The sequence below is a fragment of the Lithobates pipiens genome, unplaced genomic scaffold, assembly GCF_037356315.1.
Source record: "Lithobates pipiens isolate NorthernLeopardFrog02 unplaced genomic scaffold, aLitPip1_a1.2 Scaffold_16, whole genome shotgun sequence".
NCBI classification, from domain to species: Eukaryota; Metazoa; Chordata; class Amphibia; order Anura; family Ranidae; genus Lithobates; species Lithobates pipiens.
Genome location: NW_027507748.1, coordinates 600,422,670 through 600,439,601, shown reverse-complemented (window position 1 = coordinate 600,439,601; position 16,932 = coordinate 600,422,670).

Here is a 16,932-nt window from a genome sequence, read left to right as displayed (position 1 = left end):
CAAGTTAATGGCCTATATTATATAATATATATATATATATATATATATATATATATATATATATATATATATATATATATATTTCCTGGACCTCCCCATGTCAGCCTACTATGGGTCAGCTCCGCCCCCTCTGACCCCTCCAGGACTACTTTTTTCCTAGCCCATAAAGGGCACCTGTCTACCCACACCGATGTTCTTTTTTCGTCCTCACTCCGGGCACCTTTTAAAGTTTATTTATTTATTTTTATTTTGTATTTATTTATTTATTTATTTATTTATTTATTATTTATTTATTTTCTCCATCCACCATCCATCCTGTTCAGGTTCAGCCTCTCCCCATAGAGGCAGTAAATCTCCTGAGGAGTGTGGGTTCCCTTGGTGCTGGGATAAAAAGGTGCAGTATAAATGACTGTGTATTACTGGCAAAGGTCACTGGCAGTATAAATATATATACCTTCGTTAGGCAGGTGCTGGCACTCTCTCCTTCCATGTTTTGTGTGTTCAGGCAGTGATTTGGCTCACTGGGACTTGTAGTTCACCATCTCCACATGTATTCCTTTCAGGAAGCTCAGTTGAGCAGGTGAGGTCAGAGGTAGCTTCCTCTTGGATTGCCTAGCAAACACCAGAATGCTTACTGCTGATTTGCAGAAGGCTCTGTACTCTAGGGCTAATCTCAGTCTGCAGCTGATCAATCTGCTACTTTGCTCTGGTAAGTCTGGTTTCCAGGACTCTCATTTCTTACTGCTGTGTAGGGATGAGCCGAATACCCCCCGGTTCGGTTCGCACCAGAACTTTCGAACGGACCCCAAATTCGTAGGAATGTTAGAACCCCATTGAAGTCTATGGAACTCGAACGTTCGAAATGAAAAGTGCTAGTTTTAACGGCTAATATGCAAGATACTGTCCTAAAAAGGGTTTGGGGACCTGGCTCCTGCCCCAGGGGACATGGGTCAATGCATAAAATGTTTTTAAAAATGGCCGTTTTGGCGGGAGCACTGATTTTAATGACGATTAAAGTGAAAAAAAGTGAAATATTCCTTCAAATATGGTGCCTGGGGGGTGTCTGTAGTATGCCTGTGAAGTGCCACGTGTTTCCCGTGATTAGAACAGTCCCTGCACAAAATGACATTAAACAGAAATAACACCATTTAAAAGTGCTTGCGGTTTTAATGTTATATCTGGTTCCTGCAATATGGTTGAAAATCATTGAGAAAAATGGCATGGGTAGCCCTCCCTGCCCATTACCAGCCCCTTTAGGTCTTGTACGCATATTAAGGGGAACCCCGTACCCATATTAAAAAAAGAAAATGCGTGTGGCCCCCAGGCCCTATATACTCAGAACAGCAGTATACAGGCGGTGCAAACAAGACAGGGACTGTGTAGGTTTGTTATGTTAAGTTGAATCTGTTTGTAATTTTCAACTGGTACATTTTTAAAGTGTAGCTCCAGTCAAAAAAACAATTTTTAAGCTTTTTGGAAAACATAGGGAAGGGTTATCACCCCTGTATAATTTGTTTTGTCATCCATCTTTTTTCATCTCACTTGCTGTTGTCTCCTTCCGTTTGCAAGTAGGAGATGTTTGTAAATTGGATGTTTGAAAGTAGGGGCCTGCCCTATATGCTCTGCAGAAATGGCCAAACAAGGTGTTGGTTTTGCCACAACATTGTAAGCCCTCAAAGTGACTCTTGGTGGGCGCTGGAGCGCCCTGCTGTGAACGATTATATCAAGAATTGTAATTACATGCCATTGTTGAACAGTGGTAGAAAAATCGACCTTTGGTGGTTGTGGTGCTGGTGCCACAACACTATAAGTCCTCACCGTTACTCTGGGTGGGCACAGGAAGGGGCCCTCCTGTGAAATATTATATCAAGAATTGTAATTACATGTCCCTGTTAAACAGGGGCAGAAAAATTTGGCCTTAGGCACTGCTGCTGGTGCCACCACACTGCAACCTCTTCCATATACTCTAGTTTTATTGCAGGAATTAGCCCTGCTGCAAAGCATTGCATCAAAAATTGTACTTAAACGCCCCTGTTAAACAGGGGCAGAAAAATTGGGCCTTAGGCACTGGTTCTGGTGCCACCACACTGCAACCTCTGCCATATACTCTAGTTTTAATGCAGGAATTAGCCCTGCTGCAAAGCATTGCATCAAAAATTGTAATTAAACGCCCCTGTTAAACAGGGGCAGAAAAATTGGGCCTTAGGCACTGGTGCTGGTGCCACCACACTGCAACCTCTGCCATATACTCTAGTTTTATTGCAGGAATTACCCCTGCTGCAAAGCATTGCATCAAAAATTGTACTTAAACGCCCCTGTTAAACAGGGGCAGAAAAACTGGGCTGATGGCATCAACCAGAACCAGAAATGTTCTTCCAACATATCAGCGGAGGAGGAAGAGGATAGACAATCAACATAACAGGACAGTCACTCAGCATCAGCATAGGCAGTCTTGAAGGGATGTGATATTTCAAAAAAAATTATTCTGTTACATCAGCTTCAGGTGCTTGGTAGCTGTGGGTGATCCAAGACTGATTCATCTTGATGAAGGTCAGTCGATCAACTGATTCGGTGGACAGGCGCACCCTGTGATCGGTAACAAAGCCACCAGCAGCACTGAAGGTGCGTTCCGAAAGAACGCTGGATGCAGGACAGGCCAGTAGCTCAATTGCATACTGTGCAAGCTCTGGCCAGTGATCCATCCTCAAGACCCAGTAAGCCAGAGGATTTTTGGTGGGAAAGGTGTCCAAGTCTGACCTTGCCCCTAGGTATTCCTGCACCATGTAAATCAGACGCTGGCGATGGGTGCTGGAACCGATCATACCTTGGGGCTGCGGACTAAAAAATTGTCTGAAAGCATCAGTCAGACGGCCAGGACCAGGAGTTTGTAACCTCCCAGTCTCTGGGAACGCGTTGCACAGACCTTTCTGCAAGGCCTCCCGGAGATGTCTCATCCTCTGCTCCCTCTGCGATGGCAAGATAAGGTCGGCAACCTTACCCTTGTACCGTGGATCAAGGAGAGTGGCCAGCCAGTAATGGTCCCTCTCCTTGATCCGAAGAATACGAGGATCCTTCCGCAGGCTTTGCAGGATCAGGGAGGCCATGCAGCGTAGGTTAGCTGAGGCATTCGGTCCGGAGTCCTCTGGGTCACTAAGGACAACATGATCCGCAGCTACCTCCTCCCAGCCACGTACAAGTCCACGTGTTTCTTGGGACTGTAAATCATCCCTACAAGACTGCTGCTGCTGCTGCTGATGCTGATGCTGAGTGCCAGCCTCCACCTCCATGCTGACACAATCATCCTCCTCCTCCACTTCCTCCTCCTCATCCTCTTCCTGTGTGATGGGTTGCACAGCAGGAACACTGTCTGGATAAAGGGGGCCTTGAGAGTCAAGGAAGTCCTCCTCTTCCTGCCTCTGTTCTGCCTCAAGTGCCCTGTCCATTATTCCACGCAGCGTATGCTCCAAGAGGTGGACAAGAGGTACAGTGTCACTGATGCATGCACTGTCACTGCTCACCATCCTTGTGGCCTCCTCAAACGGTAACATGACAGTGCATGCATCCCTGATCATGCCCCACTGGCGTGGTGAGAAAAAACCGAGCTCCCCTGACCCTGTCCTGGTGCCGTAGTCGCACAGGTACTCATTGATGGCCCTCTGCTGCGTGTGCAGCCGCTGCAGCATGGCCAATGTTGAGTTCCATCTGGTGGGCATGTCACATATAAGGCGGTTCTTGGGCAGGTTCAACTCCTTTTGGAGCTCAGCCAGCCGAGCACAGGCATTAAATGATCGGCGGAAATGCACACAGACTTTCCTGGCCTGCTTCAGGACATCCTGTAAGCCGGGGTACCTGCCCAAGAACCGCTGCACCACCAGGTTAAGGACGTGAGCTACACAGGGCACATGGGTCAGTTGTCCCTGTCGGAGAGCGGAGAGGAGGTTGGTGCCATTGTCGCAAACCACCATTCCTGGCTTAAGCTGGCGTGGCGTCAACCACCTCTCGGCCTGCCCCTGCAGAGCTGACAAAACATCGGCCCCAGTGTGGCTCCTGTCCCCCAAACAAACCAGCGCAAGCACGGCATGGCATTGTTTGGCCTGCGTACTTGCGTAGCCCCTGGAACGCCTACGGAGCCCCGCTGGTTCTGAGGACAGAGCACTGGAAGAGGCCATGGAGGAAGAAGAAGAGGAGGGGGTGGAGGAGAGAGGTGTGTCACAACCAATAGTAGCATTTTGGAGGCGTGGTGGCGGAACAACCTCCAACACTACTGCACCTTGTCCTGCATCCTTCCCAGCTGCCAGAAGAGTGACCCAATGGGCAGTGAAAGACAGGTAACGTCCCTGTCCATGCCTGCTGGACCATGAGTCAGCGGTAATATGCACCTTACCGCTAACCGCCATGTCCAGCGAGGCAAGGACATTGCCTTCCACATGCCGGTAGAGAGCCGGAATCGCCTTCCGTGAGAAAAAGTGGCGTTTGGGGACCTGCCACTGAGGAACCGCACATTGTACAAGCTCACGGAAGGGGGCCGAGTCTACCAACTGAAAAGGCAGCAGTTGAAGTGCTAGCAATTTAGCCAAGCTAGCATTCAACCGCTGGGCATGTGGATGGCTGGGAGTGAACTTCTTCCGCCAGTCCAGCAGCTGGGGCAGGGACATTTGCCTGCTATAATCGGACGTGGGTGTACCGCTAGCAGAGTTCCCGGAAGCACTTGGCTGTGACACACCTAATTCTACACCTTCATTCCTCTCAGAGCAGGTTTCAGAGAGGACTGAAGGTCTAGTGGGGTTGGAGATGCCAGCTGATGAGGAGCAAGGAGAGGTCCGCTTTGTTCTTTGGTGTGGGTCTTTGAGGTACGCTTGCCAACGAGCTGCATGGCAGGTCAACATATGTCTGGTCAAGCATGTGGTGCCCAAGCGGCTGATGTTTTGGCCACGTGAGATACGCTTGAGACATATGTTGCAAATAGCAGCGGTGCGATCTGATGCACTCGTCTCAAAAAAGGCCCACACCAAAGAACTTTTAGAATAACGCGCAGAGGCAGCGCTCTGCACAGGCGGAGCTCTGCGGTGTGATTCAGTCGGTGTGCTGCCCCTAAGCTGGCCCCCGGAGGGCATCCTGCCTCGTTGGACATGTGCCTCCTCCTCCTCCTCCCTCCTTCCAGGCACCCACGTGGAGTCAGTGCCCTCATCATCCCCTCCCTCTTCATCGCTGTAGCAAACCTGGCAGTATGCTGCAGCTTGTGGAACATGACTGCCAGATTGCTGTCCTTCTTGAGCATCCCCTCTCTCTGCGCTCACGCTACTGCCTTCCTCTAGCTGAGTGTCATCATCAGAGCCCACAAAACACTGGGCATCCTCCTGGAGCAAGTACCCAACACTGTGCTCAAAGAGTTCAGGAGACTCCTCAGGAGGACATGGTGGGTCTAGGGAAGGAGTCACTGATGATGACATTGAGAGGAGGGAAGATGATGCGTTGGCAGCTGCTTTGCTAGTACCCTGAGACTGGGTGAGAGAGGATGAGGAGGATGAAGAGGGCTTGGTCATCCACTCTACCAAGTCGTTGGCATGTTGCGGTTCAACATGTCCAGCTGCCGAAAAGAAGGACAAGCGTGTCCCATGGCCACGTGCTGATGACAATGCACCGCGTCCACGACCAGCACTGTTGTCTCTAGACACAGAGCCTGCTTGCCCTCTTTTATCGGCTCGCGCCTGTCTGCCTCTCCTTGCTGGCCTTCCAGACATGGTAATGGCCTGAAGGGAGTTGGGTAAAAAAGCAGTTGGGTAGTGTATATTGTGCTAGAGGCACACAACACCCACTAACTCATGCAGATGCCTTTATTATAGAACACCAGAGATAAAGGGGTATATACAGATGTATACTGTGCTGTGCTGGAGGCACACACAACTTCCAATAACTCCTGCAGATGGCAAGTGGGCTCAAATAGAGAACAGCTATGTAGGTGGATATAGCGGTATGTACTGGGTACAGAGCACGCAGACAGCACGCACTATCTCCTAACACTACTGGGTACAGAGCACGCAGACAGCACGCACTAGCTCCTAACACTACTGACTGCAAGCTCTATTATAAAAGATAGATCACTAGCTATATAGGTGAGGTGAATATAGCGGTGTATACTGCGGTCAGGGCACGCAGACAATAACCAGAGAACACCAGAGATAAAGGGGTATATACAGATGTATACTGTGCTGTGCTGGAGGCACACACAACTTCCAATAACTCCTGCAGATGGCAAGTGGTCTCAAATAGAGAAGAGCTATGTAGGTGGATTTAGCGGTATGTACTGGGTACAGAGCACGCAGACAGCACGCACTATCTCCTAACACTACTGACTGCAAGTTCTATTATAAAAGATAGATCACTAGCTATATAGGTGAGGTGAATATAGCAGTGTATACTGCGGTCAGGGCACGCAGACAATAACCACTACACAACAGCAAGATTGAAAATCGGCAGAAAACGATCGGTGTGTACTGTGTTGAAGGTACACAGAACACCCACTGCTTCAGACGCCAACACACTACACGAGGCCGCCGCGCTGGCGGCCTTGTATAGTGTGGGGCGTGCACTACACAGCCTGAGCTATGATTGGCCACAGGCATCCTGCCTGTGGCCAATCATGGCTCTCCTCGCTGCTGGCGCTGCGATTGGCCAAGCATGCGGGGTCACAGTGCATGCTTGGCCAATCATGAGCCAGCAATGCACTGCGCCATCGCAGTGCATTGTGGGCCGTGAGTGCCACACGAATTTGATGCGAACGGACCAAAATGTTCGGACTTCGCCGAACGGACGAACAGCCAATGTTCGAGTCAAACATACGTTCGACTCGAACACGAAGCTCATCCCTACTGCTGTGTTACTTGTCTGTCAGAGTGTTTTTTACTATCCTGTGCCTTTATAGATCTGGGGAGTTTTGTCTGCTTGCCTAGCTGCCTTAGCACTGAAGATTCAGATGGAGAAGTTTATTTTATTTATTTATTTATTTAAAAGAGAGCGCATCCTCTGTTTTACAGAGAGAAGAGCCCAGTGTGAGCTAAATGCCCACAAAGAGGTTCCTAATCAGCATTCCAGCCTCAAAGGAGCAAAAAGGCTAGACATGACAAGCCACAGAGTCGCATGCAGCTGGATAGACTCCTGTTGTCACAGCATTCCAGATCTCCCTCGCCCTTACCTCACTTTAGTCGCTCGGACCTGAGCCAGGAGAGGTCAAGACATCAGAAAGCCTCTAGAAAGAGGAAATCTGGGCGCAGACAGAGAAGATCCTCTTCTTCAGACAGGTCTTCATCGCCGGCCCGGGCAGAAGAAGGATCCTGTTGGGCTTGCTCAGTTGAGGTCATCAGAGGAAAGCGGGTGTGCATCTTGCTTCAAGGAGGTGGCTCAGGACTATGATGTGAATGCACGCCAGGTTAAATCCTACGTTAAGCACGCAGTCAAGGAAGGGTTGAACAGTGTTTCAAGAAATCCTGCTCATCCTGCTGTATCTTCAGCATTTGCAGATTCTGATCATGTGTGTTCAGTGCGTTTTAACTTTGACATCAATAGCGATTCAGATCCATCTGAGGCTGAGATGGTCTCGGAATCGCATACGTTTGATTTTTGCACTGGTTCCCCCCTGGGTGGAGGCTGTTAAGGATGCGATGAAGTGGCAGGAAGAATTGTCGCCTCAAAGAAACAGCAGAGATACTACCCGTATTTAAAGAAATCTTTACCTTCCTTCCCATTCATTTCTGAAATGTAAGAAATATTTGACTATGACTGGGCAGGCCCTGAGAAGCTCAATGTGCATAATAGAGTATCGAAGCTGTAACCCTTGGGACACTATGCCTAAGGTGGATGCTTAATTTCCTAGATTCGCCTTCCACATTCAGCTTCCGCTGGAGGATTCGGTCTCCTTTAGGGACCCTATGGATCACAGAATAAACGCAGACCTAAATAGGTTGTATAGTTTGGCCGAAGCAGCCTGCAGGCTGGCGGTACTGCTCATTTCTGTGGCAGCAGCACTTGGGTTGGAATTCGCACCTGTGCGTTTTTGATGCTTTTTGCAGTTTTGCGCTACCGTTCATTTACCATGGTCTCCTATGGGGCATGTTTGGTGGTGTTGATCTGCAGAATGCGGGGAGAGTGCATGAGTCTGAATCCAGCCTTAGGCTTTGGGTAGCGGAGCAGGTGGATGGATGTTCAGATGAAAGTCTGGGAAGTGGCAGTTCTTCTCTTTTGCAGTTTTCAGGTCTGCTGTAGAGTTTGTGGCTGTTTACCAGGTCAGGGAGCCGGTTCAAAAGATGACAGCGAGTGATGAGGCGATACAGTTCGCGTTGTGCGCTATACAAATTATTCATTCATTCATTTATTCACAGCAAAGATAATGGCTCATTCCATCACAGCTGCAGAGCCTTATGGTTGAAGCATTGGTCAGCCGATAAGGCTTCCAAGCACAGTCTATGTTCGATTCCATTCAGCGGGAAGCTACTCTTCAGGAAGACTTAGGCCGCGTACACACGAGAGGATTGTCCGTCCAACTTAGTCCGCTGAAACGTGTTTCAGCGGACAGTCTGCTCGTGTGTGGGCTTCAGCTGACTTTTTCAGCGGACAGTCTGGCGGACTAAGTCTTTCGGAATTTCCGTAATACAGTCCGTCCAACTTTGGTTTCAGCGGACAGTCCGATCGTGAGTAGGCTAGTTGGACGGACTAAGTATGGTGCATGCTCAGAAAGCATTTACGCGGCCGAAGGTTGCATTGCAGTGTATTGGACGTCGTATTTCTAGTCCCGTCGTACGTGCTGTACACGTCATCGCGCAAGCTTTCAACGGACTGTCTGTTCATCGTGTGTGGTCAAGTCCGTTCATTCAAAAGTAGGACGGACTGTCTGTCGGATTGTCTGACGGACTTAGTTGGACGGACAATCCTCTCATGTGTACGCGGCCTCAGAATCAGCAATTTAGCGGGTTTCTGGCGGCAGATCTAGCCTAATCCTGCAGAAGAGAAAAAGACAACAGCAGCCCTTTCGGTTTAACAAGAGATCCAAAGAAGGGTCCAGGGAGGCCAGTACTTACAGACAGTTTTTCATGGAAGGGAGCCGGTTCAACCTTCCAGAAACCTTCCAAGCCCAGGGCCAATGAAGCTTCTAAGGCTTCAAATAAGTCCTTCTGAGGGTGTCTCCACTTAACCCTCTCAAGTAGGAGCAAGACTAGCCTAATTTGGGGGGTTTGGGTAGTCAAATTACAGGATGCCTGGATTGAATTATTGTCTCGAGTTCAGAACAAGGCCCCATCAGACCTTGTTCGTAGAAACTGGGCTTCCTACAGATGTTTGAGAGACTATATAGGGGAGCTGTTGGCAGCAAGGGCCATCCTTCCGGTTCCAAGGCACGAATTGGGTGAAAGAATATGTTCCCCTCTGTTTTTGGTCCCAAAGGCTTCAGGGGGTTTCGGACCAGTTTTTTGGCCTCAAAGTCCTGAATTCTTTCATGAAGGTTCCACCATTCAAAATGGAATCAGGGAAAAACAATCATTTCCGTTGTGGACTTAGGAGACTGGATGGTTTCCATTGATTTGGCGGATGCGCATCTTCTTGTTTCCATAGACGCATCTCAGCATCGCTTTCTCAGGTTTTTCCATGGAAGGCTCTCATTTTCACTTTTAATGTCTCCCATTCAGTCTCTGCACGGCTCTGAGAATGTTCTCAAAGCTACTGTCTGCTGTCGTCGCGACTTTCATTTCCATTTCATTATCTAGTCGACATGCTACTTCTGGGTCCATCAAATGAGCTCCTTCTACTTCATGTGAATTTCACCTGCAAACACTAGCTCGTTTCGCTTGGTTGTTCAACTATCGGAAGAGCCGGATGCATCCGACCCAAATGTTGGAGTATTTAGGAGTACAATTCAACATAGATCAGGGTGGTGTTTCTCTTCCTCAGAGAAAGGTCCAGGAGATCCAGTTTTAGACAAAAGCAGTGATAGCAAGGTCTTCAATGATGGTGAAGGAATGCATGCAGTATCTGGGGGTTCTATCAGCCACAGTTCCAGTAGTCCCATGGGTCAGGTGGCGCAGAAGGAGGTTTCAATGCAACTTTCTTCTTCAGTGGGATCGTCACTCCTTCTACCAGAAATTCTATCTGCCAATTCAGATAATCTGGTCCCTGGTTTGGTAATCAGTAGCTGGCAATCTTTCCTGCAGAGTTCTGTTGTAGGCCTCAGAACCAATAGTGGTGACGACCAATGCCAGTCTGGCAGGCTGCGGGGCACACTGCCTGGGACAGCAGGTTTAAGGCCAATGGAACTTTTGTGAATTTCCTAGAATTGGATGCTGTCAGACGCACTCTTAGCGTTCCAACCTATGTTGCAAGGTCGAGGTGTCTAGATTCTTGGGCAACAATTATGGTGGCTTGTGTGTCTCAAGGGGGCACAAGAAGTCGCCCTTTCCTTCAGGTGACATGTCAATCTTTCTATGCGCAGAGAATAATCTCGGCTCTTAAAGCATCTTATCTCCCAGGGTCTGGGAATGGTTTTAGCAGATCACTTGAGTCGAGGCTTTGAGAATCACAACGAATGGGGCCTGAATCGATAGATCTTATGGCATTGGAGAATTGTCAACTGTCTTGCTTCTTCTCCATCTTCAGTGTCTAATATTTTGCAGTTTCTGCAGAGTGGTCTCTAAGGGTTAGCTTATAATTCCCTGAAGGGTAAAATCTCCACTTTCTTGGTTATGTTGTGCACAAGATATTCTCTACATCCGTTGGTGATCTGATTTTTAGGGGCAGCCATAGAAATCAGACCTCCATTGAAATAGTTTTTATAAAAAGAGAACTTAACACTAGTCTTGGGAACATCGCTGGTTCCTCCATTTGATCAAGCTTTCTCTTGTTCATTATTTCTTTTAACAGTTTTTTTTTTTACTAGCTGTTGCCTCAGCTAGAAGGGTCTCCGAGTTGTGCGCCTTCTCATCTAAAGAACCATATTGTTTGGTGCTTCCAGACATGATAGTCCTTAGACCGATTCCAAGCTTACTACCAAAGGTTGCCATATGATTTCATATGAACTGGGAGGTCATTCTCCCAGCCTTTCCGGCAGACACAGCTGATGAGTAAGTTAGACCTGGGCTCTGTGGTTTCAGCCTACCTGAAATGGTCTAAAAGCAGATCAGCTGTAGTTTTTTCCCAATGGGGCCTAAAAGGGTATGCAGGCTACATCCAGAGTTTTTTTTTCTTCCAGATTTGTCAAAGACCATGCATATTGCATACAAAACTCTGTGCCTTCCTCCTCCTTCAGAGATCAACTCACATTCGATGAAGGGTATGGCCGCATCCTGGGCAGCATACGCAAAGGTCGCCCCTGAGGTAGTTTGCAGAGCAGCAAACTGGAGCGTGATCAACGCCTTTTATTAGGCATTACAGGCTTAATTGGCTTGCCCGCCTGAAGAGACATTTGGCTCTATGGTTATTATGTCGGCTGTCGCCCATTAAGAATTTGAGTAGCGTTGAGGGTTTGGCTTCGTTTTTGTCTTCCCTCCCTTTTTAAAAAGCTTGCTACATCCCATAGTAGGCTCACATGGGGAGGTCCAGGAATATGGAAAATTGTTGCCCATACTTACCGTAATTTTCCTTTCCTGGATCCTCCCCATGTCCCAGTTTATCAGTCGCAAGGCAGGTATTTTTTGAACACTGGTGTGGGCAGATAGCCGCCCTTTATGGGCTAGGAAAAAGGTGGACCTGGAGGGGTCAGAGTGGGCGGAGCTGGCCCATAGTAGGCTGACATGGGGAGGATCCAGGAAAGGAAAATTACGGTAAGTATGAGCAACAATTTTCCTTAATATATATATTACTATATTATATATAACAGAATTTTAGTTTTGGAGTGGAGAGTTTCTTAGACATATTTACATTCTCCAGTTTAGCAGGAAATTCATTTATTGTGTCTGAGACCCCTTCAAGTACAGATCCCAGAGGAGAGAGTCATCTCTTAGTAATTTGTATAGATGTAATTTTTGTACTTTTGCACTGAAACGTTTATTGACTGTTGGAACCTCCTGCCATGTACCTTTGGATTTTGCCATGCTACACTTTTTTCTTCCTTGACTGTATTTACTTGAAAACTTATAAAATCTTTGAAATGGTAGAGCATACTTCCCAAGAGTATACATTGTGTGGCATTGTCGCAGTGTGTGGGCCCCAAAAGGAAGAGAAATAACAAAAAATGGGCATACATTCACTTCCCTCACCGTGTTCAATATTGCGCTTGTTTTCAAAAATATTCTGGAATTGCTTTCTATTGCATTTCCGATATAGGTCCCTGCTGCTAAGGTCAGGGTTTTTTGGCACTAATGCTAGAAAAAAAACTGGCAAAAGAGAAAAATGGAGGCAGCCATTGCTGGTCATTCTAAATCATGGGTGTCCAACCTGCAGCCCTCCAGCTGTTGGGGGACTACAGCACCCATTAGGCCTTGCAAGGAAAGTCCCATGAAGCACTGCAAGGGTGACAGTTGCAAGCATAACTCCCAAAGGTTGAGACATGTCAGGACTTCTATTTCCACAACAGCTGGAGGACCGCAGGTTAGATACCGATGTTATAAATGATAATTGCATGGCTTTCAAGCTACTACCCTGACTTTAATGTTTTTGAGTCATCAATTTGTAACAAGTATAGAAATAAGAATTTGTGAATTGGATGCGGGTTGCTCACATCCAATTTGCAATAGAAGGAGATTGTTACCGGATCTCTATAGAGCAGGTTCACATATCTCCGCAGCAGGTCCAGTGCGTTTTAGACGAAAGGGCGGTGCATCTTTTGGTTTGCTTCTGGTCCGAATTCAGCCCAATATTCGGGCTGAAATCAGACCTGAAACGGTGAACCAGGACTCACCGGACCCCTGCTGTGACCTGGATTCGGCGATGGTGTGAACCCAGCCTTACACTTTGCTGACGCACATGTTCATCCTGCATATTCCAGGAATATCACTCAAAATGTACTGATGGCAAAGAAAGCCAGGAAACAAGCATTTGTAGAAAGGGTGAACTTCCATAGTTTTCTCATGACATCATCACTTTAACATGGTTATCCTACTATTTGATACATACTTCTAGGTTTGAATTCATGTAAAATTTGTCAGTTAAAGCCAAAATCCAGAAAATTTTTATAAGCTTACAGTAGGAAAGGTTAAAACGTTTGTCAGGTTTTTATGTCATCCTTAATCCATTTCATCCTCTCATAAGTAATACATGAGACACCATGGCAAGAAAGGAATGGAGGTTACTGGGGATGGAAAGCTACACATCAGAATAAACACCTGCATACAGTATATTGTATATGAAAGCTACCAGCATTGGAATATAAAATGATGATTGATTTATTCTGAACATTCTTAAGATCAGGGATGGAAGTTTTTAGCCCATGCAAGGTATCCTTCCTTATTTTTGTTGCTTTGTCTTCAATTGGGTTTTCCAAATCCTCTGAACTGCTGTCACTAGAAAAGGAAGTGAAGAGAAATATCTCTAATGCCCCGTACACACGTTCCGATTATCGTAAGACCGATCGTTCACATTTTGTTGTATACAACTAAGATTGAATACAACAGTGCAAAATGTGTGTAAGACTTTTGTCGTACGATTCTGAAAAAATCTTCCGTCGTGCGTAGCTACGTATTTTAAATGATGTCAAAAACGTGTGACCTGTGTGTCCTTCTGGTTTATTTTCATGTTTCCGATCATGCGTGGTGTTTGTCTAATGACTTTTATCGGACGCATACTGTACTGACTACAGGACTGTCGTACGATGGGCTGTCATCTGACCAAAGTTTTCCTGTTTATTCCTTCGGATTTAGTTGGACGGACTGTCGTGATCGGCTGTCGAAAGCTGCGTACTAACGATCAGATTATCGAACTATCTGTCCGAAAGCGACTTTTGTGGTCCGATAATCGGAACGTGTGTACGGGGCATAAGGGGGTCATAGACAGCAACAGACAACTGATAGGACTTCTAACATTTTGACCAAAGCAATATACCGTATATACTCGAGTATAGGCCGACCCGAATATAAGCCGAGGCCCCCAATTTACCCCCCAAAAAACTGGCAAACTTATTGACTCGTGTATAAGCCGAGGGTGAGACATGCCTGTCCATCCCTGTGTGTGTGTCCGTCCATCCCTGTGTGTCCGTCCATCCCTGTGTGTCCGTCCATCCCTGTGTGTCCGTCCATCCATCCCTGTGTGTGTGTGTGTCCATCCATCCATCCATCCCTGTGTGTGTGTGTCTCCATCCATCCATCCATCCATCCATCCCTGTGTGTGTGTGTCTCCATCCATCCATCCATCCATCCCTGTGTGTGTGTGTCTCCATCCATCCATCCATCCATCCCTGTGTGTGTCTCCATCCATGTGTGTGTGTGTGTGTGTGTGTGTGTGTGTGTGTGTGTGTGTGTGTGTGTGTGTGTGTGTGTGTGTGTGTCCAGCCTACCTTTGTCCCGAGCCTCCGTCCCGTGCCTTGCCTCCTTGCCTCCGTCCCGTGCCGTGCCTTGCCTCCTTGCATCCGTCCCGTGTCGTGCCTTGCCTTGCCCCCGTCCCGTCCCGTCCCGTGCCGTCCCGTGCCCTCTTCGTCGGCGGCCATTGTAAAGTTCAAAAGCTGCGCCGCCGCCTTCGCCTGTGATAGGCGGAACACTGAATTTCCCAGCAGCCTGTGTTCCGCCTATCACAGACGTCGTATCATCCTCGTCCGTAGTACGAGGATGATACGATGTCCGTGATAGGCGGAACACAGGCTGCTGGGAAATTCAGTGTTCCGCCTATCACAGGCGAAGGCGGAGCCGGAGGCGCGGCTTTTGAATAGAATGGCCGCTGTCTGTCTGCTCGACACGCTGATCGAGCGGGCAGACAGCGATGACTCGAGTATAAGCCGAGGGGGGCACTTTCAGCCTCAAAAAAGAGGCTGAAAATCTCGGCTTATACTCGAGTATATACGGTAGTTTCAGTTGAAGGCTTTAAAGTGGTTGTAAACCCTTACAACACACTTTGACCTACAGGTAAGCCTAGATTAAGGCTTACCTGTAGGTCCAAGAAATATCTCCTAAACCTACACGGTTTAGGAGATATTTGCCGAAAGACAGGCACCGCTGTCTACGGCGCATGCGCCGTAGACAGCGGGGCGCAGGCGCACTGAGCGCGGCACCGTCAACGTCGAAGATGCCGCACGTGTCGGCTCCCGTGCGCATGTGTGGGAGTGACGTCATCGCGGAGCAGCGAGACCCCACCGAGAAGATGGATGCGCCGAACTACAGGAGACAGCAGTGACATCGCTGGCTCCTGTGTCAGGTAAGTGACACATAATGGACTACTATGCGATGCATAGTAGTCCATTATGCTTTTCCTTTGCAGGGAATGAAAGAGGAAGTAAACTCATCAGGGTTTACTTCCTCTTTAACTTGCTTCACTTTTTGCAGCCATTAAGTACAACAGGGCATTCATGGCAAAGTAAACTTACCCAAAAGCTTTAATGGGAAAAAGCTAAGGGGTTCAGTGGGGTGGTTTAAAAACCCAGCAATAGCAAATATCAGTTTTAGAAGGACTTTGGGACAAGTAGGATGTGCACATGATGAGAAGAATAGTACCCTATATGGGCAAATATATCATGTGATCACTCTTCCAAAATATTTTCATATGCACAAAGTCAAGACCATAAAGATATCGTTTGATGAGTTTGTTGTGGAACTCAAGTGTCTTTTACAGAGACCCGACACCGCCGATACTAGTGGAAACCTTAGGGATGTATTCAAATGCCAATTGCAAGCAAGGAAGCAAATTCTTCTTGTCCAACATCAGTACCTGACCTCATGAATTCTTTTTGACAGAACAGGCACAAATTCTCATTCTCAGAAACAGCCTCCAAAATCTTGTGGAAAGCCTTCCAAGAAGTATGGAAGCTATCATAGCCACAAGGGGGGGGGGGGGGGGGGTCACATTATTGACCCATGACTTTTGAAATAGAATGTCAAACCAGCTCAGGTGATAGTCAGGTCTCCACAAACTTTTGGCCATATAGTTATTTTTTTCCCCACATTTATGATGCACCTCTGGTAGCTGAGAAAATTCACAGCTGTGTGGTTGCAGAATTATTTAATTAAATGCTGTACAATTACAATCTTTCAGTCTTGGCTACAACTAATATATACCGTACAGTAGCTTGATGTATACAGTAGAAGAAAATAAGTGAACCAACTGAGAATAATAAAACTATGAGAACATTTGAGCACAGATGTAAGGAACATTGCCATACACTGGCTATGGTTTTAATTTTCTAGTGGATTATATCCAGTTATTATGCGCTCATCAGGAATGAAGTACCAGTGTACATCAACTAATTTACTTTTTACTCATATTTTTGTGAAGAGGCAAAACTATCTGAACATCTGTTTTCTAATTAGTGTGTACAGATGCAACTGTGATCCAAATTCCAACTTTCTAACTAATTTGATCCTGTGTTTAAAAAGTGTTTATTACTTAACCATTTGACCTCCTGAAGATTTACCCCCTTCATGACCAGGCCATTTTTATTCTGTACGGCACTGCATTACTTTAAAGGGGTTGTAAAGTCAGAAGGTTTTTCATCTTAATGTATGCTGTGCAACAGCCCACCTAATACTTGCCTGAGCTCCCTCTCTGTCCAGCAATGTCCACGATTGTCTCAGCCATCCAAGATTCTCCCTCCTGATTAGCTGAGACACAGCAGCGGTGACATTGGCTCCTGCTGCTTTCAAAGTCAGCTAGCCAATCAAGAGAGAGAGGGGCGTGGCCAGGGCTCTGTGTCTGAATGGATACAGGGAGCTGTGACTCGGCTCGGGTGCCCCCATAGCAAGCTCACAACAGGAGGGAGGGGCCAGGATCACAGAAGAGGGAGCTGAGATGAGGAGGATAAGTATAACCTGTTTG